The sequence below is a fragment of the Larus michahellis genome, chromosome 9 (genome assembly GCF_964199755.1).
Source record: "Larus michahellis chromosome 9, bLarMic1.1, whole genome shotgun sequence".
Lineage (NCBI taxonomy): Eukaryota > Metazoa > Chordata > Aves > Charadriiformes > Laridae > Larus > Larus michahellis.
In genome coordinates, this window is record NC_133904.1 from 12021184 (window position 1) to 12031289 (window position 10106).

General features: G+C 37.1%; 1 protein-coding gene across 2 annotated transcripts in view; it reads left to right on the forward strand.

Moving 5' to 3' along the window:
- The window catches only part of LOC141748777 (NAD(P) transhydrogenase subunit alpha-like), a 58655-nt gene extending 55856 nt beyond the window's left edge, over positions 1–2799 (forward strand). For both annotated transcript variants that reach the window (XR_012589097.1, XM_074601349.1), the window contains one exon: positions 2601–2799. The gene's annotated coding sequence lies outside the window, so the exon portion shown is untranslated. The remainder of the gene's footprint in view (positions 1–2600) is intronic.
- Positions 2800–10106: the final 7307 nt, after the last annotated feature.

The following is a 10106-nucleotide window of genomic DNA, read 5'->3' on the forward strand; positions in this document are numbered from 1 at the left end:
TTAATATAAAGGGATGGGCAGAGAAAGAAAGCATATGCCTGGGAGATCTTCCTTGCTAATTCTTACAGGTAAAATTAATGTTTCTGAAAGGGTAGTTTCTTAATGACACAAAATGCTGGATATGTTCAAATGACCTACTCCAGAATATGATTATCTCTGCCTTCTCCCTAAAGCAGTGTTTATAGGAGGATATGGTACCTCTCTATGCCTTGGACATAACATTGAACAGGTTATTCAACGCTGTGTTTTCTTCTGTTCAATAGTTAAGTAATCAAAAACTAGGAGGGTGGTCTTGGCTAACAAAACTGGAGCCTGATTCTGCCTGAAATATTAATGCTACAAGCAGAAAGGAACGAGGGGTATGTACCAAATCAGACCCTCACAGAAAACTATTCACTTATATGGGCAAATATGTGCCATCCCTCTTCATTAGATCATGGAATCTGTTATCCCTAGGGCCAGGGAAACAATTTTATGCCTTTTCTCTACTGTCCTTATTTGAGCATATTCCTTTGACTGTGCTATGTTTCATTCAAGAAAAACAGCTTTGCATTTCCAGTTCCATAATATTCAGTCAGTTACAAAGCAGTAACATTCATCAAAGAACTTTATTCATTTGCAGAAGTACCAACCTGTATCTAGTTTAGAGTGTAAGTACATCAAGAGAGAGACCACATTTACTTTTATTTGCTATTTTTAAATCCATCTCCAGATGCACGTAGCGTTCAAAACTTATTAAAACTGAGCTATTTCTTATTAGAGGTAGAATCTAATTGGCAATTATCTTTACTAAAGCCAGAGAAAGGAATTATTTTGGGAAGAAAATAATCTGATAGTAATCAGACCTGAAAAGGTTCTCTTACCTGCCCTTAAGGTTTCCTACATCCTAGAAAAGCATTCAGCACTAAATCTGGAAGAAATGAGGTGTTGGATTTCATTAATTCTTTAAAGGTGTTTTGTTTTGTTTTGTTTTTTTTTTAAATAATACCATTACTGGAGAGAAGTCTGATGGATGTCCTGGAACTTATCAGAAGGTCACATGGCAATCAACACACATAGTAACAAAGCTTATTTTCCAAATGGTTGTTTCACAGTTAGTTTTACATTGGAACTCCATTCTTTGAAATGATATTGTATTACCTTACTAGAATAGCTCATATCTGTATTAAAAGAATAAAGTAAAACATCTCCCTCTGTGCTATAATACACAGAAGGAATGCATCAATAAAATCTTAAAAGTAATAAATGCCTCAAAGACTGAGAAGTTCAGACTGAACTGGAAGCAGTAGGAGATATTTTCAGTTTGTATTCTGCATACAAATAAAGGAGACTAATTCTTACAGCTGAATTTTGACCTGATTCATTGTGAGGTTAATAATTAGGTAAACACTGGATCAAAATTATATGCTGCATTGTTGCTTCTTAAAGATAAAGTGTAAAATCACTGCAGCTAATATTTTTTTCATAGTTGTCTTACAATGAACGCTTGAGTACTTGGGATCTGTTCTGGGAAGTTTGTTATGTTGCATCTTTTCCACAGGCTATAGTACAAGCTGCATCAATACAGTCATACAGCTACTCTGTTCAACCCCAAATCTCCTCAGGATACAGTATCTATAAACTAGCTCCATCTCAGTATTTTTAGTATGACAGTTGCCCCTCTGTCAGATTTAAGTCTCTGGACTTAGACTTCTGAAAAGCCCATAAATGTTCCTTGAAGATACCAGCCAACACATAGTCTTAGGCCTTTCTGAATGTTCTAAGAATGTTGTTGAATATTTGTCTGTTAATTATGATTTGAGCATCATGGATTTTTCTGACTATAGTATTTTGGATCATGCTTTCAACTCATTCAGTAATGCAGGTTAAAAGACTATTATTTAAAATTAAGTCACCATGTGCTCTTTAAATATGAGAAGGAAGACCACATGTTTACTAAATGAGGTCATGTAGGAATTTGAGAGCACTTCTTATATCAAAACATCTAAAATCAAAATATGAGAGAATCATAACTTCATATTTAGCTTGATAAAATACACCGCTTTTACCCATCTAAGAATATAATTGCTAAAACAGTTTTAAATTTGTCCAGTGCAGGGCAAATCTACCAAAGGTGTAACATTTTTCAGCTTGAACTAATGTGATAAATGTTTTTCTCTTGGGACAGAGTGTTAAGGAATAAGCCTGAAAACAATAAAGAATAAGGCAGTAACTGAGGCATTGTAGACTAATATTAGAAAACAATATGTCAGTGTTGATGATAATTGAAAACATGTACTCAAATATATGTCAATGGATCCTGGAACTGAGTTGCTGGGATGCTAATTAGTTTCACGGTTGCTTGATGGATTGGTGTCATAAAGAAATAGAGAAACCAGAAATTGTGAAGGGAGGAATGTGCAGAAGTCTTACAGTTCGAAATGGATAATCACTTGTGTTAATGAACAAAGAAGAAATCTTTCTCATCTTTAAAGATAAACTATTGGTTCTCAGTCCTTCTCAAAATTTTAAAAGCCTTTCAGTGCTTCTATATTCCTTTATGAAGAGTAAAACTTGAAGTACAGCAATGCTACATGTTATTTTTTTTCTTTGTTTTTCAGATGATGTATTTCAGCTCAGTTGTGTGTGGTGTAGGAGTGCTGGCAGGGTTGCCTGGTCAGAACACATCTGGATTTGGGAATGCCCTTGGTGTGATTGGGGTGTCAGAGATTTAGGAGCAAGCAGCAGTGGGAGCACTGAAATCCTCACCAGAAGTACTTGTGCAGATGTCTATAGCCACTGCTCTGGGTGGCACAGTGGGTATGTATGCTTCTTATATAGTACGTGAGCCTGATTCACAGCATCCTTGTTAAGTGTTATTAATTAATTTACTATTCTTTGAGAAGCTAGGGAAATGTATTATGAAAGTACTTGAATTCCTAAAGGTGGCATTCTTAACTAAGGGAGGAGTATAAATTGGGGTGAAAGATCTTAATTGCTGATAAAAAGCTTAAGTTTTGTTGAAGTAGAATGTTCTGAAATAAAAAAAATTAATGCTTCAAAAAGCACTGAAATCATTAGATGTCTTTGGAACTTCCCGTTTATTTTTCTCAACTGAAACAATTTTCTTGTTATGAATCTACCAACTGCCTCTGTTGATCTGAATTAGAATTTATTAATTTGTGGGGAAAGAAATATTTGAAAAATTTAATTTAGTTTTAATGCTGATTCTCTGAGGATTTTGTATCTGGTACTGTGGAGGCCAGTAGAAATTCTCAAAGGTTGAGGTTGAGACTTGGCAAGAGAGAAGAGGGGAAGGTACTATTTCTCTGTCAGTTTGCCACTCAGATTGTGGCAGTCTTCTAATGTGTCCAGAGGCAATTGGCCTGTAGGCAAAATGTGTGTGGAAACTCTGGCGGGTGCATTCACCCAACTCTCTCCCATACATAAGAAACAGTGGCTTCAAAAGAGCTGTTCTGGGTCTGTTTCTTACAAGCCGTCATCCCAAAATGTTCTAGCAATGTATTTTTGGAAAAGACTTAAATTAGGTTAAAATTTCCTGTAACTATTGTATTTCTATTTCATTGTACAAAAAGGAAAACAACATTAAAAAGTAAACAGTTCTTTCTTGCTCAATGGTCTGTTTATGCTTTGGGTATGAAACGCAATGTAATATTTTATTTTTGAATACAAATAATTTAATTTTGCAGGTTTTACCATTACAAAAGGAACTGAAATCTCTGACCTTCCTCAGCTTGTAACTGCATTTCACAGTCTGGTTGGTTTGGCAGCTCTCATGTATTGCTGAGTACGTCATTGAATAGCCACACCTTGATCTCCACCCATCTGCCAAGGTTCTCAAAATTGCGGCATACCTGGGCACTCATATTGGGGTGTAGCTTTCAGTGCTTCTTTAGTGGCTTATGGAATACTGCTGGGTACTCTTTACTTCAGGCTGTCATATGAAATTTAGGATGACGTTCACTAGAGGCCCTTTTCTCTTTTCATCAAAATACAGTTGAATCCTAGGAGGAACTGGGGGCTAATTCTCTTAGCTCCTTTGCGAGGGGAGGGAAGTAGCCTTATACAGCTTAGCTTAACAAATTTGGTAGGATTGGGAACACGAGGAGGAGGAGGTTAGTGACTTTGGCTTTTGTGTTGATTAGGAGAGAAGCTGATGTTGGTCTCAAGGATTTCTTTTGCTGGATTTTCTAGAGAGTGTTTGTTTAACTAAGAGTCTGACTTAGATTCCATAGAGCCTTACTCCTAACAGTCTGATGTGAACAACTAGTGGCTAGAGGAATTGGAGTAAGAGATGTTTTGGGTCCCTATGTATCAATTATTTCCTACAGCTATTGAAGCTTTATGTTCTGAATAATTACTGTGTCCTATTTCCTACTACAAAGCAATTGTATATGAAATTGCTTTTGTTTTCCCATAATTAACAAGGCTGAAATACTGAGTATGATGGGAGCTGGAGCACTTCCATTTCTGAGAATTCCTTCCAAAAAAATTCCTAAGTTTTTTGTCTTGTATCTGCAATAGGTGGATCTTTCTTCCAGCTCAACCAGTTTCCAAGGAGACCAGTGTCTTTGGTATTTTCATTCTGTATCTGTAGCCTGTCTTAATTTCTAGTGCTTTAGCAATAAGAATATTTTAGTGCTAAAGTCAATACAGTGTTAGAGCTTGCTTGCTTCCTTCCAGGTTTGCCAAACTTGGCACCGTTCCTACTTGGGCACCACTAGTGGAATGCTGTCCTGCTGACAGCATCTGTGGCTAGTATGGTAATTTTTGCATTGGATCCAAGGCACACCACTGGGTTACTGTGCAGTCTTGGTATTGCAGGACTCCCCTCAACTATGGTGATAGTATCAAGAAAGCAATTCTTGAACCTCTTCATTGCAAATAAACGTAAACTTTTTCCACAGACATCCAGCACTTGCTAAAGGCTACCCAAAATACAGTCTTGAATGTTAGCTGAAAAATTTGGCATGAATTATGAAGAATCAACAAAGCACTCTGCAGAATGTTTATCTAGCCCTATAGAAATTCTGTAGAAAGTCTGCAAGACCCTGCAGGATCCCACAAACCACACTGCAGAGATCCAAAACTTTTTAGCCAGCAGCAGTGCTGTAAAATAAGCTGGGGATGTTTATCTAGTCAGATGTGTATGTAATACTAGCCATTGCTGTAACTGTGGACTAGTTTTCAAAAGAAATAAGAGACTAAGAGTCTTGTTCTGCAAAATAACAAATGATTTCAGCTCCTATTATGCCTGTATGGTCTTTCAGTAAAAATTCTAAAGCGTATCTGCTTACGTGACCAAACCCAATAATGATGATAGCTAACAATCTTCTGCTAACTGGGTGCTTGAATAAACTTTTATTTGCTTTTGTTTCACTTATTTAATATTTTAGAAATGATATCATTTCTTGAAATGTGAATTTAATTTTTCTTTCCCTTCTGTGGTGTTTACTAAATTGCAGGGACTGACAGCCGTAGGTGGAGCAGATATGCCTGTTACTAAAATACCAAACAGTTAGTCTGGCTGAGCTTTGTGTGCAGAAGGATTTCTTCTTGACAACAGTCTTGCAATTGTGGGTACTTTGATTGGTTCATCAGTCCTCTGGATGGAGCTATCCTGTCATGCATTGTGTATGTGGTATGGAAATACCACTAGTTTGTCCCCTTTTCTGTGTGAAGTAAGACTAGGGCATCTACTTTGGAAACGTTAGAAATAAGATGTTGCAGGGACTGGCTCCCTGACAGAATTTTGCTCATAATAGTAAATAATGAAGTTATGACAACTGGATAGACGTCTGGTGGGTTTTCTAGAATTAGGATTTGGCAAATGAACTCCTTAAATGCCAAGGACAGTGTAGAAATCAGAATATGTCTGTGTTGCGTGATGCGTAGCTGTATATACATATCCAGCCAACTCAAGGATTGCCAGCAGTATATGTGTGCTAGGAGAGCCCTTCCTCATTTTTACCCTGCTTTTTAATAGCTCCTTTACCCATAGCACAGGCACTTCCACCTGGCACTTCACTGAACAGTGTAAACATGCTAACAATTCTATTCCTGCTCGTCACAGGTATGATGGACGGGGTATTGACTGGCACTCACATGTCAGCATGGAGCTTATACTACTGGCCTTGAAAGAGTCGATTCCTTCAGATTGGAGTGGTGGTCTTATACCATAAGAGAACTTGCGTAGCTTTGCCCAAGTTCTAGCCATTCTGTATATAAACAGTTCCTAGTACATTAAATCTGGCAATTGAACTTTAAAAACTACTAGGAAAAGCAATAACAGCAACGTGATTTACTCATAAAACCAACAATGTAAGTTAATATTTTATAAAATGCTAAATGATCTTCTCTGAAGGATCTCACCCAGCAACTGACTTTGAGGAAATGGGAAATGTACTGTTTCATAAGAAGTAAGAGGGGTGATGTTATTTAAAGAAAGAACATCTTTGTTTTGCTACAGAAAAATGTTAAGGTAGTTTAGGGAGAAGAAGAAAAGTTTTTTTAAAATGGCTGAAAAACAAGGTTTTCTGAAAATCTGTTTGAAATGTGTGATTATTACGCCAAGTGGGATGCTGAAGGTTTTTTTTTAAAAAAAAACAAAACAAAACAACAAAACAAACCAACGGAATACTGAACTGTTGAACCGTTGCTGTATCAGCTTCACAGCTTGTTAAAGTAAACTTTAATGAGCTGAAGAATAATGCAGTCTCCCTTACCAAACAAACTACATGGGAATTTACAGCAAATGAACTATTTATTTTGGGATTCTTTTAATGGACTTATAGTTGTTTTTTGACCAATATGCTCATTTAATATGTTCACATTTAGGCCATGATCAGATCTTTGCCAAATGTCATTTTTGGGTAGATGTGGCACAGCATCTGCAGCAGGAAGGAAACCTAAGGAAATTGTTGGAATTTATACTGAAGCTGGATTAGACCAAGCTATTGAAACAATAAAGGAGTCTAATTCTATCATTAGCCTGAGGGAAAGTTCAGATATTTGTTCAATTACTCAATTTCAAGCTACCTCAGGTCTTGTGTAACATTCTGCATATTTGAGTGTTCACTGTCACATCATGTCAAACTCTGGTTTCAACTTCCTTTGAAACTATCCAATTTATGCTTGTTATCCAAATATTAAAATTGTTAAATACTTCTTCTCTCCTTATATGCCACCTGTGTCTCGTGTGATGTTAGCAGTCATTCCTGCCTGGGCTTTGCCCTCAAATAGAGGCCTCTACAACCATTAGTCAACATCACGCCTAATTATCTCTGTTCCTATAGATATGCTATGCTTCCTCAGAAGCTGGAGTGTCCTGAGCGTTCCAGCAGAGTACTATTTTTCTTTACCTTGAAATCTGTTTTGAAAACCTAAGCTGCAGAGTCATGTACTTGTAGACTACCTGAGCGCACATTATTAAGTGCACATTATTAGAGCATTGTCCAGCTTCATCTTGACAAGCCTACTCTTCTGTCCTTGCTGCTAACTTTTACCCTTGATTGGAAGTGTTCCAGGGCACAGATTTTGCTTTCTTGTCTGTTGCAGACTGGTGCTAAGTATTACTATTATTTTAGTGATGTACAAATGTACAAGAGATTTGAAAATTTGCATTATAGGCATTAAAAATACAATATAAGCTAAGAATGAGGTTATAACAAATGTTTGGTCACAAATGGCAAGGCTGTATTTCTTCTTTCCTGTGTTTGCAGTAAAACCTTTTGTTCAGATGTGTTCAGAAAGTACAAAATTTTGGGGGCTTGATGCCTACTTGTCACCAGTAAACCCATTTAATATAGTGTCGCAGATATACGTGACATTAGTGAAAGCTGAATGCTTCCTGATGTAGTGAATTTCAACCATAATTAATGTTAAGTTCTAATGAGAAACTTTGGTTAACTAGAAGTATCGCACTTGATAATACATCTTGGTAGTACTAGAGTCCTCAGCCTTTTGTAATGATACAGCATAAGGCAAAAGGGTTCATCAAGGTCCTAGACCTAAGACTACACTAATCTTAATTTCATCCGGTTTACACCATTTGTCATATCCTGGAATTTTGAGGTTTTACTATTATATATTCCAGCTATGATGTAAGTCAGACCTGCTCTTTATGATTAGACCTTAATGACCAATGCCTCACTTTATATCTGTGAAATCTAATGGAAGTTTTTCTCATCCTAAAAAATAATGAACGCCTCTAGTGTAGAGCTGGGGGTAGTGGAAATACAAAGAATTTGGGCAAAAACCTTAAATGAATTATTCTTTTTTTTTTTACCCTGCGAATGGTACTGGTTTATAGCAAAGAAATATGAGATGAAGTTACTGAAGTTACTTCATTGCACCTCCCTCTTCGTGTTAATTCTCATAAAATGAAAAATCTCTTGCTTTTCCTAAAAATGGGTAACCCAGCACTGCCAAGATTTATGCAGGGTAATCAGCTATTCAGTCTGAGATTTCTCTAAGAATTACAAGCTTTGGCCAATATTCATTTTCAATTTGCAACAATAACAAAAAAGTTTATGTCATGATATTTTAGGGGAGTTTAATTTCTGTAGGATAACTATATGTGGAAAATATTAAAGGAGGTCAGTAAACATGCAGTTTTCACACATCGTGTCTACAGGACAGCTTCGCCACTGAGTTAAGCCAGTTAAGCACTGAGTGCCAGCTAATCATTCTTCTCTCATTATAACAAATTGCAGAAAGTTATAGTATTTCATGAATGCATGTGAACAAGAGACTATGGTTCCAAACACGTAGAAGAAAATCCTTAAATAAAATAGTTTTTATGCACTGGATTGCCTGAAGCTGTTGAGTGCTTGCTGTGTAGCCGGCTGATCTGGTTTGCACCTCTGCTGAAACTTGAGGTGAGACCTAGGTCTTCTCTCCCTTAAGTTACAGGCGTTAGAAGCACTGTATATACCTACAGCTGTAATCAAGCAGTTTCTCCAGCTGACCCAAGAATACAGTTGGCTTCTTTCAGATGCAGCTGCATGCAGCCCTTAGCCAAATGGATGGGTCATCATGATGAGGGGCCTCTGAAAGGAGAGGGATATGGAAAAAAGGCAAGAGAACTGCCAAAGTGCCTCCCCCAGCAAAGCAGGCTGCTGTAGAGAGTAATATTAAGTGCTGTTGTTTTTTGTATAGCCACACTAAAAAATCCAATGGAAAACACTCAAAGACCTAGTCAAGATGTTTATACACTCTTCCCCTGAAGATTAAAGAAATTATTTTTAAAAGGGTCAGAGGCTTTATTTGCAATAAAATAATGAATTCCAAATAGAATACTGCAGTGTTAAAAACACACATTCACAAAATCAATGTTCAGGGTGTTAATGATTTGTGGTTTTAATTTTCACCCACTTAATTGTCTCTTTTGGATTTTTTTTCCCCTGTATAAATCCTAGATTTGTGAGGATGGCAAATCTTTCCTAATCTATTCCACACTACATAAGTAAGGAAGGCCATAACAGCTCTGATCATTTCTGTGGAGATGCATATCATCTGTAGCATCAGGAAGAAAGGCCAAAACAGCTCTATACTGCCTCTAGGCCCTCACCTCCTCCTGAGCCTGACAACTATTAAACCAGAGACTATGGACCAGAGGCCACTGACAGGTGGGGATCTGGTAATTTCAACAGCACCTTTTCAGATCTTTGTATCACCTTGCACTGGCCATATTTCCTTCGCATAGGAATTCTTCACTGCTTTATCTGTTTTAGAGCTGCTTTGTGTCACTGAACCCAGCTTAATGGATGGGACTCAAACTATATGATTTTGTTCCAAGCAAATATGGAGGTGATAGCTCATAAAGGAAGGTTTACGAGCTAAATTTAGTACATAGGGATCTTGAATTTACTGCCTCTGAGAAGAGGCCATATCAAATCTTTTCAGCTGACAATCTTAAAATGTTTCTGACTCACTGTCCATCCTATAAACTCAGTCTGGAAAGGCAAGATGATGTATCTACTTTTCATAAATGTCTGAAATAGGCGTAGCTTCATTGCTGTAAATGAGGCTAATTTGATTGCATTGTTGTATCTGATGTTTTAAGTTTGTCGACATTATATTTGCATGCATTTTAGGAACTTAGA